The 15,584-nt window shown below is 42.3% G+C and overlaps 1 protein-coding gene across 4 annotated transcripts in view; it reads right to left on the reverse strand.

Annotated features, from left to right (window-relative positions):
* The window catches only part of BMPR1B (bone morphogenetic protein receptor type 1B), a 231,162-nt gene extending 217,007 nt beyond the window's left edge, over positions 1-14,155 (reverse strand). For all 4 annotated transcript variants that reach the window (XM_030948091.1, XM_030948090.1, XM_030948089.1 and 1 more), the window contains exon 1: positions 14,087-14,155. The gene's annotated coding sequence lies outside the window, so the exon portion shown is untranslated. The remainder of the gene's footprint in view (positions 1-14,086) is intronic.
* Between the last annotated feature and the right edge of the window lie 1,429 nt (positions 14,156-15,584).

The following is a 15,584-nucleotide window of genomic DNA, read 5'->3' on the forward strand; positions in this document are numbered from 1 at the left end:
CTCAAGTGAGATACACTTCCACATCCACAATAACCCTCTTGCAAAAGCCAGTCCACTAGAGGAACCACTCTTTTTGGAAGGGTTGGAATCTAGGAGATAAGAGAACTGTACAAAAAGGGGGTTAGAGTTGAGTAGAAAGTAATCCTGCAAGGCAGCATGTCTGAAATTACACAGCAAAACTGCTATGCCTGTATGGGCTCCTCTTGCCACACAGCTGTAAGTAAAGCTTGTATCCTTTGTCTCCTGCTGCAGAAACTCCCAGGGAATTCTTAAGAGCACAAGGAATGCTGCTGGCTTGGCCAGTACCCACGGGCAGCCTGGGCACCCACACCACTCCCAGGCTGAGCCAGCATCCCTGCCTGTGCCCACCCTGAGCCACGGGAAGCACCCAAAATACTTCTCACATCCCAGAAACCATCAGTGGCATGGCTACAGCTAAATTAAATGCAACTTCTATTCTATGAAATGGAGTAAAATTGTGCCATCTGTGTCAAACTTGCTGTATTTAGCAGGAGCTAAACTACACTCACATGAAGGGACCACCTGAATCTGCTCCTTGCAAAAACACCTTGCCCGTGGAAAAATTGCAGAGGTGAGGCAGCAGATGAGCTCCTCCATGCATGTGGTGACATGAACTGAAAGTGACCAGTCACAACTGCAGCATGGAAACACAGAGGGAGTGGTATATAACACACTACAACAAAACAAACAAACAAACAAAAATACTGGAATAGGTTACTATTCTAGTCACCCTCCCTGTTTACCCTCCAAATTCTTGGAGTGCATCCTCTTGCCTTCTAACAGTTTCCCACAGATAGATAGGAGACTCAGGATAAAAAACCTTTTTGCATAAAACAAGTTACCATTTTATTATTCCACAGATGCACAATTTTGTTCTCAGATTCCAGTAACTAATACTAGATGCATTCCAGGTAAGTGTTTGGCGAGTGCAATGCAAAAGCAGTTTACCAAAATGAAGTAAGAATTGCTAATAGAATTGCTCTGGTTTACATATCTAACTAATTTTCTTGCTTTTACACTGTTTTAAAATGCTCATCCTGAACCATCTCATAGCGGAGGAAAGAGAGGAATTCTGTCAATATTGTACTTAAAATCATGCACAAAGATAAATAGCATTATGATCTAAAGTAAATGTCATTTTTACAGCTAAATTACAGGACCACAGCATACATAACCAGTGAAAATGAAAATTATTTTATAACTGGAAATTGTACTTAACTAACTGCAATCCACAAACTGCTGCGTTTTGCAGCTAAAATCAGTAGACTTCAATATAACCAAGCTGAATTCTGTGGAGAGGACAAAAACATCTTCCTATGTGAGCTCTACTTGTACACAGGCTACACTGTTAAATACTGGAACACAGTCAGAAAGTCTGACAACCACTGAGCAGCACCAACCTAGCACTTGACACTATAGAAACACAAAAAATTGGAGCATTTGGAGAGTAACAAAAAGAATCTTAGGGGCTGAAGAACTGGATCCATAATGGGAGATCAACAGTTGACTACACACCAAATTAAATAAAAGATTACATTAATGTTTCAAAACAATGTCCTGAAGTAATCAAAACACCTCATAAAAATAATTTGTGCCTGCAAAACCAGTAACTGCTACAAGGAATGGAAAAACAGTCAGAAGTTAATGGATATTCTTTAAAAACACAAGTTTGTCCCCCACATTTTTTTCTCCTCAAAGAGGGCAGAAAAAGATGCAGCTTCACACTTCCCAGGGTATAAGAGGAAAAAGCAGAAGAGGGAGCTAATTTTCAGAGAACAAAATTGTGTATCTATGGAATAATAAAATAGTAATTTTTTTATCCAGAAAGTTTTTTATCCAAAATTTCCTATCCACCTGTGGGAAAGTGTTAGAAGGCAAGAGGATGCACTCCAAGAATTTCTGGGCCATAAACAGGAAGGGTGACTGGAATTATTCAGACTTTACATTTTGTTTGGTTTAAAATGGGAAGCTACCCACAGTTACAACAATTTGCCTATCCTAAAAAAACACTAATTTTTCTTTCACTGTTTATTCTGTTGCAATTCATCTCCGTAGCTGATGATGTAAGAACTATAGCTGGGAAAAGCTGATTAACAAAAAATAACAAGGCAAATGACACTCTCAAGATCAGTAAAATAGCCAAGTCGTAATTTCTGTGTTTCCAGACTTTTTGGTCAAGCAGAATAGGACACTACAAAATGCACCATTGCACATACCTGACTGTAGCAGTGGGGTGTTCGATCATATCCATTAAGATAAAGCCAGATCTCCTTCCTGTCAGCAGTTTGGAAGATTTCTGTATTGCTAAGGATGCTTGCTTCCCATGAGTTTAAAGTGGTTTATTCATCATCATTCAGGTTTCCCAGTGTATTTTTTGGATAAAAACATATTTTAAAAGTCTATAAAGAAACAATGACCTTCCAGCTTGTGATATCATTTGCCTCTTTTGGCAGGGTCATTTTGAGCTGAACTAAATCAGCTGTTGCTTTCTTTTCAGACCTTTCCTATCATCTATTGCAATTCCTTCCTTATAACTCATGAGCATAACATGTGCAGCTCCATCTCATCAAGTGCCCCTTCTGCCTGCTCCTGAGCACAAGGGCAGCTTTCTGCTTACTGCAGGGTCACATTTAAGGGCTAGATCTTAAATCTGAATAAACAAGTCTGGCTGAAGATCAATCAAACAGGGAGTTCTGTTAAATACTCATTGTGAAAAGCCTCATTGTTTCTCCCAGTGTCCATCCCCTCCAGGTCCACCTTCTCTAAGAGACAGCACCCCAAAGGTTTGGTGCCAGAACTTCCAAATTAAAAATTAATTTCTGAGGAGACATTCTCCCATTTAACCACACATCTGGTAAGCAAGGTAAAAAGTAAGGTCTGAAATTACCCAGCCTGCACAAAGACCAAGCAATACCAAGCTTCATTTGAAAAAAGACCAAAAATCTGAGGGAAAAAAAAACATATTATACATTCAATAAATAATAAACATATCAATTTTGTTAGTCAGTCAGTCAGCTGGCCCCAACATATGTTGACGACCACCTACAGAAAGTACACAGTGGTTTCAAGAAATGCTATTTTGAGAGCAAACCTTCCTCAAGAAAATGTAAATGACCAGATGTTTGAAAGAAATTTTAAATCATTTTAGACATGAAGAAAATGTAAGGGCTTGGGAAAAAAAAATAAAATCACAATACTCAAGACAGACAGAAGTTTGAGAAACTCTCAAAGCTAAGAGCTCAACATGATTTGTATTCTCACTACTGTGAGGCCCTGTTTCCTGGACAATTATAGCATCAGATGGACCTCTATGAAAAAAAATAAAACAGTGCAGCTTTAAAGATGAGGCAGAGAATAACACCCATGGATACCACTTCCAGAATGGTTTATAACTACTATGGTGGCACTACTTAAGAAATGTTATGGCTCAAAGAACAAAGAAAGTCTACCTGGGTGAGTTCACAGGCTTTGCAAATGCCAGCTGATCACCAAAATGCAGCAGTCACAGAATCTGCATCTAACTGGAAAAACTCAGTAAAAAGCATTCAGAGATGCAACTGGGGCTCCAGCCCAAGCACTACTTTCAAAAGCAGATCCAAAGGAAGTGCAGCTGCCTCAAAATCGTGATGAGAAAAGGGAAATGACTGAGATAAAGCCCACGTGACTGTTATCTATACCACAGGGGATTATCTCCATTTCCAACTCCCAGAAGACTGCCACAACGAAGTGAGGCTTCTCTACAGTTCTCAGAAAGAGGCAGAACATATTATTTTTACATATAATTTCTTGGCCACAAGCAATGGGCACCATTGTGACTTCTACCATGCTAAAAGACAGAAAATAGATTCTGGCTAACTTCTCCTGTGCAAGGACAGGTTTTGAGTGAGCCCCACATGAACAGGAATTAGGAAGCATTCCCCACATTCATAACCTAATTCAGTCAGGACCAGGAAGGACAGAAGGAAGCAAGCCACAACACTGCAAAAACAAGAATGTGCAAGACTGTCTAGAAGAAGAATATTCTATTGTTTGACATACAGTCCTGGTATTTTTATGCACTCTAAAGCATGCACTCTGTCATGCATTCACTGATGAACAGGATTTCTTTGTATATGGTACATTCAAGCAAAAATCAAAGTTACATTTATCACTTTGTTGATAACCTTTCTTGATTAATGGATTTGGAAAAGAACTGCTATAAACAGCCATTTATCATCAGATGGGAAATTATTATCATTAGGTGCCATGAATACTGCTAAGCTAATACTCAACAAAAGTCTTCAAAGTACACAAAGGAGTATCTTCTGAAGAATGAGTGCAGCTGGTAATTTTGAGACTGGTTATTTGACAACAAGCACAGAAATTGGCTGCTTTTGTTCAGGAAGGAATATCATCAAGAGAAAGAAGGAACTGGGGAAATGTACAAAAAAGGTTAGCAGCTGGAAGAGAACTGAAATGGCACAGGAAGGGGAGATAGAGTCACTGAAATGGAAATAACATTTCCATTTGTAACAGAAATAGTATAACAGCTTCCATCAATTAATTTTTTCACTCATTAAATAGGCAGCCCATTTATTTTACTTCTAACTAATCAATTAAAGAGTTATCATTGCAACACCTTTAACAAGAGTGTCTCATACTTAAATGGAATAATTTTTAATTGTATTTTGCAAGACATGTTTGTTTTTTATTATTTCTTTCAATTTAAATAATACAATTTCTCTCTTGGAGTATTAATGCAACAAATCACAGTAAAATATTCAAACCAGCAATGCAAATATTTTTTTTAATCTGACTTGAAAACGTCTCTAAGAGTTTTACTAAAGAAACATCACAAAGAAATTACTGTACTGGATTGATGCTTCACATTAGACATCTTAGGGAAAATATGGAAAGGATGATGAGATTCAGAAAAAAAAAGTAGTTCTGTGCAAAATCTTTCTCCACTCCTGACATGTATTTATTATTCATTCCCCACCACCTCTCCTTATCTGATGACACAGCTTACAGACTGCCTGCCATTTAAGATGTAGTTTGAAGTTGCTGGCAACTCCTCTGTGATAATTTCCAGTCCCACAAAAAGAAAAGCCACAGCTTAGTCCATTCTTACACCTACAGAGAACAGGTAACTGGATCAACATCTGTTAGAAAGCAAAAAAATCAACACCAGAGTTGATGTCACCAGGAATGAACACAGGAATTGCTGGGCACATCCTTCAAGGATTTTATTATAATAATTTCCAGTGCTCACTGTTATCTCTAACCATTAGTAGGACATACAGACAGCTGCAGCCTGAAGTAGCCCGTCCCTTCTCTCCTTGGCAATGTGAGAACCAGAAGCAGGAAGAATCCTGACCTTTTCTGAGCTTTTTCTCCCCAGGGTTACACTGACAGCACTCACCTTTGGCTGTACCTTTAGACAGCATTAAGGACTTGTTTCAGGGTACTGAAATTCGCATGTGTTCAGTGCCCTGGGGATCTCAGCACCCAGCACCAGTTATACATCTCCCGTTGTGCTCTACATGTTGTACCACTGTTATCATCTACCTCCCAGGTACTGCCTTGTGCTATTTCCAAATTATTTTTTTTAAAAGTACTCTTTAGGCTATTAGTTGCACACATGCACAAAAAAAAAAAAAAAAAAAAAAAAAAAACACCAAAAAAACCAAAACAACAACAAAAAAATAAGAAATGAAAGCTAAACCTCAGACATCTCTTAGGCACCATTTGCACATATAGCTTTTTCTGGAGTCACAGAGAAAAGGAATTCATTTCTGTGGCAGACAGCATCTTCAATTGTTCATTGCTGTGCTAGCCAGCTAGGCTAAGCCACACTTCACCATAGGATTACCTCACCTTGCTTGAGGACAGGGAGTGAGGTTATGTCACCTCACAGCTGGAGCAAGAGACAAAGCAAGGCAGGTGCCTTTGCACTGATGCAGAGCAGGCACATTCCCACCTGCTGACAGTGCTGAGGACCCTATCTTTCAGCAGGAAGAATAAAAAGAGGAGCTAGGCACAGCAGCTCCTCAAATGCTCCAACTATTCCCAAAGCAACTGCCCATTTGGATCCTTAATTTTATGGCAAAACACTTCAAAAAGCTTAGCTCAGCTTTCATGCCATTAGTTTATCCTTCACAGTACTACTTTTGGTCCATCAGAGTATTTACAGTTTACATTTCACCTCAAGCCAAGTCCAGCATTTAGGTGTGATAAAAAAATCCCAATCAAACATTTCAAAAGGCATTTAGATACACGTAAGACAACTCCTGCCTGCATGCAAAGCCCCCACCAACTTCTAAAAGGATTTGGCATCAATGATTAAACCTGTGAGAATATATCCATCTACACAAGTAGAGTCACAGCATTTTAGTTTTATGAAATTTGCAGTAAGAGAGAAGAAATGACAAGAATGGTTCATCTAAACAGCTGAAACACTGCTAAGGAAAGAAATTACATTGGGATTAATAATTTCAAATACACATGCAGCATTTGAGAGTAAAAGGACAGTATAAAATAGATCAAACCCTTTTGGCAGGCTCTCATTTGTTGACACCATTCCAAGTCACATTGTCTGAACTGGTAAGGTGATTCAGAAAAATTGAGTTATGCACAAACTTGTTACAGCACATGTCACAGTTAACATGGCCACGATACACAGAGTAGCAACATAAAATTCCAGAAAGCTTCAGCCCATACAGAGTAACACCATACCTCATCAGAAGGCATCAAGCATCTGTCCACACAGAGTAACACCGTGTCACTTCAGAAGGCCACAAGCATCTGCCCTTCTTGCTCTTCAGCCCAGCCTTTTATACCCCTCATGTCCATGCACTGCACCCGTGTGCCCTCTGCTCCCTTTGGTGATGGGTCAGTGCCCCTGGGCACTCCATGGCTCATTGCTGTCAATGCTGCTCACCTGCTGCTCACAGCTGCAGCCCACTGGGGATGAGGCTGGCCACAGCCCCAGTGCCAATCACCACAAACAGTGTGTACCTACACAAACTGTGCAGAAATCTACTCTTTTGCAGAAAGCTAGAAAAACGTGTATGCACAAATTAAGCACCAAGTTCAGTAAAAGCAATGGCATTTGGTACACTAAAAATCTAACAGCTCATAATTCAAGCATTTAAAAATAAGAATAAAATTTACAATCCAGAGGATTAGAAACTATTCTTTGTGTTGCTTTGGTTTTGGGGTTGTGTTAGTCTTCAATTAAACTAATTTTCAATTAAAGTTTTTTCTGAAAAACCTTAAAAACATCAAGTCATAAGAAAATGCCACACATTCAAAACACAGGCATATGTACCATTGAGATCACGTTGGTTCTTGTCAGGAGAGAAAATTATTTTTCAAAATGAAGCAGTCTTAAGAAATTACATAATTCAGTTATAGAGAAGTTTGATTACTCCCTGGCAATGGATTTCTGAGTTAAAAAGTTATAAACGTTATCTTCATATTTTTCATTTTTAATTGGACTAAACTACTGATTTCTGCATGTCCTCAACCAGCAGCACCCCTACTACATTGAACAGCCCAACAACACTGCATAATCCCCATTGCAAACAATTATTCTGGGGTGTATTTTCCATGGCTCTGACTTAGCCGTGGAAGACAAGGAACATAGACAAGCCTGAACAGTTGTCATACGTGGTTATCAGAGAAAAGTTAATTAGTTTCAGGTTTAAAATGTGCTCCTGCTCCTCTTCAAAGGCACAAATGTGAACCTACCTGCTGCCGTGACGGCTGTCAGCAAAAGCACAAACCTGTCCCTTCCATAAAATACAGGTGTATATCTCTGATGCCATTGCTGCTCACAAGCAGAACTCACATGCCCTACAAGAATATTAAACCCCAATATAGACCCACAAGGTTTACCAATTAATACAACAAATCTGGAGGAAAATGCTGGTGCTGTTTTTTCACTCTAATAAAGCGATTATGTCTGCAGCAAGACAAACTCAAAAAAGAAGATTAATATCTGTGGAAAGAAAGACTGAGTGATTCTACTGGGATAAGGGAAAAGGTTCAGTTGTCTAACCAATATTCTATCCAGTAAGGAATGCACACATCCACACCATGAGCTGTCTCCAGGAGAGCATTGTGAAATGGTGGTGAAGGCAGTTAAATCCAGCTGGAAGCCAGGGACTAGTGATGACCAGGGTTCTGTGATCGTATGGATGTTTCCTACCGTTAGAAATTCACACCATGTGAGAGTGATGGGTGTCCTGTGAAAACCACCAAGCTTGACAGACTATAATCTGCATGCAGAAATCACAGAGGCAATCTTAAGGCAAAGCCCTTCTCACCATCATTAAGACAGAAATCATAACAGGATTTTAAATCCCAAGCACAACACAGATTCAATTTCATAACAGTTGCAAGGCACTGAACGCAGCAGCCCTGAATGCCTACCCAGGATTGCTGGTGAATAAAGGAAAAAGGCAATTTGCATTAATATTTTAAGCAATGAAAGGTGAAACAATTTCCTGAGTAACTTTAGTTTTATCCTGTCCATCAGCAGCAGCAGCTTGGACTTAAGCTCATTATTGACCCAGGGTCTCAAAGCACTTTAAAACAGGTACCTGTGACTGCAGCCCATCGGACAGAAGCAGAGACACAGAGATGACAGGGACCCACCCTGTAGCATGTCCTTGGAGCAGCACAGCCCTCCTCAGCTTGAAGGGTTCCTCCACTTTGATTTTCTGGTAGGACAAGACCCTACAAGACTTGCCTATGAATAAAAGAAGTCTATGATGCCTGCACACACTTAATTGTATTTCTGCAGGCTATAAAAGTCTTGCTCTACTCATTTTAACAAACTACCAGGTAGTTATGCCTGAAGAGAAATTCCCTGTTAGGGAAAAAAGCCCTACTCATCCAACTTCAGTAGCAAATGCAAATAGCTAATTAACCTTATCTCCATTACACTGTCCTGATTTTGCAATACATCTGGCATGGATGCAAGTATTTTTTTGCCTTGTCCAAATCTTCTCACATACTTACAGAGCCTACACTCAATGGGCTCTAGAGCAAATCTGACCAGCAAAGATTTAGCACGTATGTATGGGTATTCCCTCTGACCTGTACTCTCGATGCACACTTCTGCATGCCATTCCATCATCACTTTATTGGGGAAGAGACAAATTGTCACGCACGTAAAGGAAACTGTATTCAACTATCTAGTTACTAATAAAGCTCCATTTGTGTACTTAGCAGAGACAGATAAAGTAGCCAGATCCAGCTCATGTACACATTATCAATCCAAGGCATATAAATATACTCTTTCATCCATTAATTTTTTCCCCTAAAAGACATATGTCCCCAAACTATGAGATTTAGTATTTTGCCTTTTCATGGTCTATTTTAAATACAACGCTTTTTTTCTTGGCCAAAATTGGCAAGGATAAGGGAAAGCAAATTGGACAAAAGGTCAGATTATAGTGAAATTGAAATATTTATCGGAACAACTACTTCTGCCAAGGAAGATAATCACAAAGGTAACATCTCCTTTGATCCTTAATTGACCTGTGTGTTTTTAATTAGGAAGCAGGGGAATCAAACTAGAGCTAATTACAGTCTTCATTTTACAAACCTGTAAGTGCGTAATTTTATTCACATAAATATTCCTTAGTGAAGTTATGCATGAACAAATACGTTTGTAGCTTCAGGGAATAGGTCTTGAATAACTTAACCTTTTAAAAACTTTTAAGCGGCTACTTTACAAATATGTCTTATATACAATCTATTTTGTATTTTGGGATTTGGATGTGAAATTTGTCTGTACACCAAAGAATATTTCTTTTTTTTGTCAGCAAAACAGCAACAGTTATTTTCATGTTAAGGAAATAATGGTAGCTTTAAGGAATGAACACTTTTAATTAAGTGCCTTTATTCATCCTGCTCTGTGAAACTGCAATCTTTTGCTTAATGGCATCACAGAGTAGAGTTTTGTAGCAATGCATTTTGACTTCAGCACTGAATTAATTTTAATATGTAACACAGTCAGTTTCAGGGGAAGAAACTTCCTGAGACCTGTGTCATTCATGTCCCTGCATACTAAAACTCATTCACTATTGGAAAAGCTTTCTGGAACACGTGAAGGGTGAGCCTATGCTCTCTGGTCCTCTCCCCACGCTCACATTGCTGCTCCAATCTCTTCATTACACCCAGAGTTTGCAAACTCTGTGGACCTGTATCTGCAGTCCAGCAAGCTGCCACAGATGGCTCCAATATCCCCATTATATAATGGGCTCAGAATTGTGACCGTGGCTTACATGCAAATGCCCTCCCTGCTGGCCATTGTACCACCAGAGGAGGACTTGCTTTGCATCCTGACTCCAACAGAAAATAACTCCTTCAGCCTACTTTCCCAAGGCAGTGTTTAGACTTGCTTATCTGTGGATAAACACATCTGCCATACCCTCTCTAGTAAGTTTGGAGTCTATTGGCCAATTATAAGCAAATCTGACATAGGCTTGGAGGATGTTCACTGTGACAAGGAGCAGCAAAGCAGGCAGCTGGGCTGAGCATGCAGCCCCCATGAGTGATCCTGTGAGAGAAAGGCCAGAGCAGTGACAAACTGGGGACCCCAGCCTTGAGACACAATGCCAAAGGGATGAGGTTCCTTTGGGTTTGGCTGCTTATCACTATCCTGCAACACAGTCTGTGTGTGACAGCAGTTAGAACATACTGCCTGTATTACCACAGACACAGACATGCTCCTCTCTGTGCACACTGTGTAAGCACTCACACCTGGGTCTCCATGCACACTCTGGCGTGGGCAGATCATAAAGAATAATTGATCACATAGGAATTTATTTTTTTTTGCAGCTTGATGAGGTGTTGACATTTTAAGCAGAGAAAAGTAAGCTCGGTAATGTGACGCATGAAAAAACTGGTATAATGTAATCAAACACTACATTATAAGGCATTCTAGTTACCTCAAAGTCATTTCCTTATTACAAAAGAGTCCAGCACTTCCAGATGCTGTCATAGATAAATATTTTCTCCTTTAAGGCACTCAAAAGAACGAGGTTGTTGATATATAGCACAATGCAACTCATAGATACCACGAGAATGTTACAATTTCGAGACTTTTTCAAAACTTATTAACCCTCATTACATCTTTGCTACCTCAACCAAATACAAAACAGCATGAGGAAAGAGCTCACCAGAATCAAGCCCAATCTAGAACGTGCAGTAGGAAAAAAAAAAGCTTAACATGTGAACCTTAGACTAAACTGCAGTGTTTCCAAAGCAGTTCCCTCCAAATTTTGCCTATTAGCAGCAAGCTTCTCAGTTTGTTTGAGACAATTTAAAAATCGCTCATATCTTCTGAAAAGGAACAAAAATCTGAATGGTAATAAGTCTAAGATATATTTTATAGTTTGCTTTATGGGGTAGCACGAATAGATCTTATTAATTTGTTTCTGTTCTATATTTGCCATATTTACAGCACATTCTAATATATGTCTAAGTCTTCCCCAACTCTATAAGTTGAGTAATGACAACCAAGATAACCATGTTGGTTTATATACTATCCTACCCTTGCAATTACCCTAAGATTGGTAGAAAATACCTATTACAAGTTTTTGGAGACTTTTCTGGCTTAGCCCATATTCTGTTTGAAGGCTGTGAACTTGGAATGGCTGTTAGCAGCAGCACAGGCTGGACCCAGAGGCAGCCCTCCACTCTCCCCAGCACACTGCATCAAGTGTCACATTTGTAAGACAAAGCAAAGCAGCCCCTTCCCCACAGGACTTACAGTCTGGACCAGTGCTTTGTAGTCAGCATCAAGCAATCAGCTGTTAAGACACTGAGCAGCTCATAAACCTTCTTCTTCTAAAAAAAGTTAATCTTATTTCTTGGGAGTACTAACACATCATTTCCCACCTGAGCATCAGACTTCCTCTCATTGTTTCCTTACACCTGGCAACAGATATTGTGTCTTACTTATTGAAAGTCTTGTTTTGTAGGAAACAATGCACAGGGAAGAATGACAGAAACAGGCAAGAAAGACGAGACGCTGGGAACAGCCTTTGTGAATCTGTCAGTTTACATCATCACCAATCAAAGCTCTTTCAAAGGGAGTTTCAAAACTTGAGGGCTCGATTCTGTCAAGAGATGAATGCTCCAGTCTTGCTGCAGCAAAGGCCCCAGCACATGCATCACTTTAATTACACAAGTGCACCAATTAAAATGGACCCCCCTCAAATACATGCTTCATTTTAAGGATATAAGAGCCAACTTGCAGCCAGAGCATTCAGCATACTGACCCACAGGAAGGACTGCTATAAGTCAGGATTACACACACAGATAAGTACAGATACAGCTATCCCAAAGGCCTGAGGGCTTTTTTTCCCTGATTGCACAAGTGTCAATCAAGGGCAGCTCAGCTGAAGCCAAGCAGGGGCACTAGGTTGTGGGAAGAGAGTCAAGGTCTTAGGTTGCATTTACTGTGATGGATTTCTTATTTTGAAATAACTGCAAAACTGTTTCCTAACAATGCAAACTTTCAATACAAAAACCAGAGAATCTTCTTACAAGCGCATTTGGACTAGAGTCCATCATATCACTCGAATAATAAAATGCTGGTTGGGTTTTTCCTTGCTTTCAAAAGCCACCAAAATAAACCCACTCCCTGCTCATGCAGCTTCTACCAGTGAAAGAGAGGAGGAATACCTGGTGCTCTGAAGCCATGGTGGTCATCAGACAGAGGAGATTTTGTCCCCTGTAGGCAATCACACGGTAGCCATTCTGTCACGCTAATGCACACTGCTTCCATGAGTTACTCACAGAGACTGCAGCTTTTAACATCCTAACTTTAACATGCCTGTCATTCAAAATGGTCCATTCTCAGAAAATAACTATGCCTCTGCTCATTTCCCTCCTCTTCAGCTACACTTTAGGCAACGTAGAAGAGAGCATTTTGGCCTGCAAAGGAACAGAGAACACACTGGAAGTATATAAAAGTGTGAATGGGACAGAGAGGAACAGAGACCAATTCTGCACCAACTCTATATCAAGACGTAGGTACTATCAAAGACTCGGAATAAAATGCTGTGGAGTTTAAAGTGTAAAGTTAAGGCTATGAACTTCCTTCTCACAGCATATTGTTAAAAGTTTACGCAGCATCAAGGGGCACTCACAGCAGTTCATGGAAAGGAAAAAATCAGTCAGTGCCATAAAGACACCAGCTCTCCCTTAGAAAGCATCCAAGCTGCAAATCATTGCATGCTGAGAGAGCCTTTGGCAAATTATCCTTCCATGCCTATCTTATTTTTACTCTCCCTGGAGCAATGTTTTTTGCACCGTCAGACCCAGGAGGCTTAGACAGACCTCTAGATTTATCTACAAGAGACTCCTAAACAGTGACACTTTCAGTGTCATTTACATTCAGCAGGTCCTTAAATCAACGCTATGTTTCTGAAAACACCACCGGAGACATCGCCTGCTATAATCCGGCCGGTAAATCAGAGTTCACATCAGTCCATCACAAGCGACAAAGTCTGTGAGTTAACAATACCGCACTGCTGCGCGAGATATTCCCGCTTCCAGAGGTTCACTGAGAGAGGACAAACTATCTCCATCGCCGCAGTCACCAAACAAGATGTACCTTAACAATTTGATTTAAAAGTTCATTTCGGGAGCGCTGCAGACCGCCAGCCTGTGCCGTGCACGCGTAACCAGACCGTACCGAGCCAGGGGCAGCGTGTGCCCCGAGAGCAGCTCCGGCAGCCCGCTCCAGCCGCCTGTGGCCGCTCACCCGCTTCAGCGCAGCTGCTGGCCCCGGGGCGAGCTCGGGGCAGCCGAGCCGAGCGCTCCCAGCGCCGCACGGGACGGGACGGGACGGGACGGGGGAGAGCCGGGCGGCCGCGGCTCCCCGAGCGCCCGGCAGGGCTGGAAGGCTCCGGGCGCGTTCGGGGCGCTGCCCCCGCAGCACTGAGGACCCCCGGGACCCTCCTGCACCCCCCCGGCCGCGCAGGTGCCCGCCCGCCCCGCCGCAGCATCTCCGCGCCGCATCCCCCCTCCCCGCGCGGCTCCGGCTCCTCATCGTCCTCACCGCCTGCGAAGGCTCCGCGGGGCTGCTCTGCCCGGGCTGCTGCCTCCTCTGCCTCGGCTGCTGCCTTCTCTGCCCCGGCTGCCGCCGCGCTCGCCCCCTCCTGCCTCCCGCGCACTCCCCCTTCCCGCCCGGCTCGCAGCCGCTCTGCTCAGGATCGGGGTGGCTCGGGGCTTTCTCCCCTCCTCTCGCCCTCTCCAGCTCCCACTAGTGCTCGCGCACCCGGCCAGCCGGACCAGGATTCGCCTCCTCCTCCTCCTCCCGCCCCCCCGCGGCCGCCGCTGCCCGGTGGCTCCCCGGGGCCGGGGCTGCACGGGCAGGGTGCCCTCCCTGTGCATCCATCGGCAGCCCCGGAGCCAGCCCCAAGGTCCCCACACACACACCCGCCCCAAGGGCCCCCGCGCTTGCCCCGCGGGACGGGGAGATTTAAGAGAAGGGAAGCAATTTACTGCCAGGATTAAATTAACAATCGAGATAAAGTGGACAGCGTGGGAACAGGCGATTGAAAGATGAATCGCCGATACATTGCACGGCGTTTACAGTGTCAGCAATAATTTATTGCTAAGTGTAGGCAGCACCACAGCCCCGATGTGGATACTCCTGCTGCAATTTGTACTACATCCTATAGGCAGGCAAGAACCATCCCGTGCTGCCTTACAGCCCAGGCTTTTTAACTTCTCCACTATCTTATTACTGCTTCCCTCTTTTCTATGTTTGATGAAAGGAAATAACAGATCAGCAGCTTAAGTTATTATATTAGAAGTTTACAACCACAATTTAGCCCATTATAACATGTTATGATGAGGAAAATGCAAATTTAAAATGGGAATGTTCAAGGGACAACACATTAGCAATTTAGTGTGCATCAGGAGCTCACTTTAAAACAGAGGTGGAGCAACCTCAGTGCACAGACTGCAAGCAGTAAGCCAAAAAATGCACCCTGGGAGTGCCTCTAATGCACTGTGGGGCCAGCAGGCATCCCATGCACCAGGTGAGGTCTCAGGCAGTGCAAACACCTTGGCCTGAGCACCAGCTGCTTCACATGGCAAATCTACTGAGCCACACTCGCCAGGCATGCGGACATCAGCTAACCTCATTTAATTTCAGTTTCTCTCACTCAAGTTGACATACTCCCTCATTGCTCAAGTGGGTTGGTGCATTAGTGCTACATTCACACACACAGGAGCTAGTCTATCCCTCTTTAACTCAGAATGTTTAATTTGCAGAATATGGCTCCAATATTTTGGGCCAGAGACAGAGAGCAAGGGCAAACCATCTCCAACTGCATGTCTCCCTGTTCTTAAGTCCAAACCTATCCTCTCCCTGCTCCTGTAGGCATGGGGTCTTTTTTCCACTTTACAACAACCTCAGTTAATTGTAGAGACTGACATGGTGGAAATCTTATTACTAGCCAACAAGGCAAATTTGGAAATGCTCAAAAGCTAGCAGAAGGCTTGTTACAGCAAGATTTCTGCACTGCTATTTTGTGAAATTGGTGTAT

Source organism: Camarhynchus parvulus, chromosome 4 (genome assembly GCF_901933205.1).
Source record: "Camarhynchus parvulus chromosome 4, STF_HiC, whole genome shotgun sequence".
Taxonomy (NCBI): Eukaryota; Metazoa; Chordata; class Aves; order Passeriformes; family Thraupidae; genus Camarhynchus; species Camarhynchus parvulus.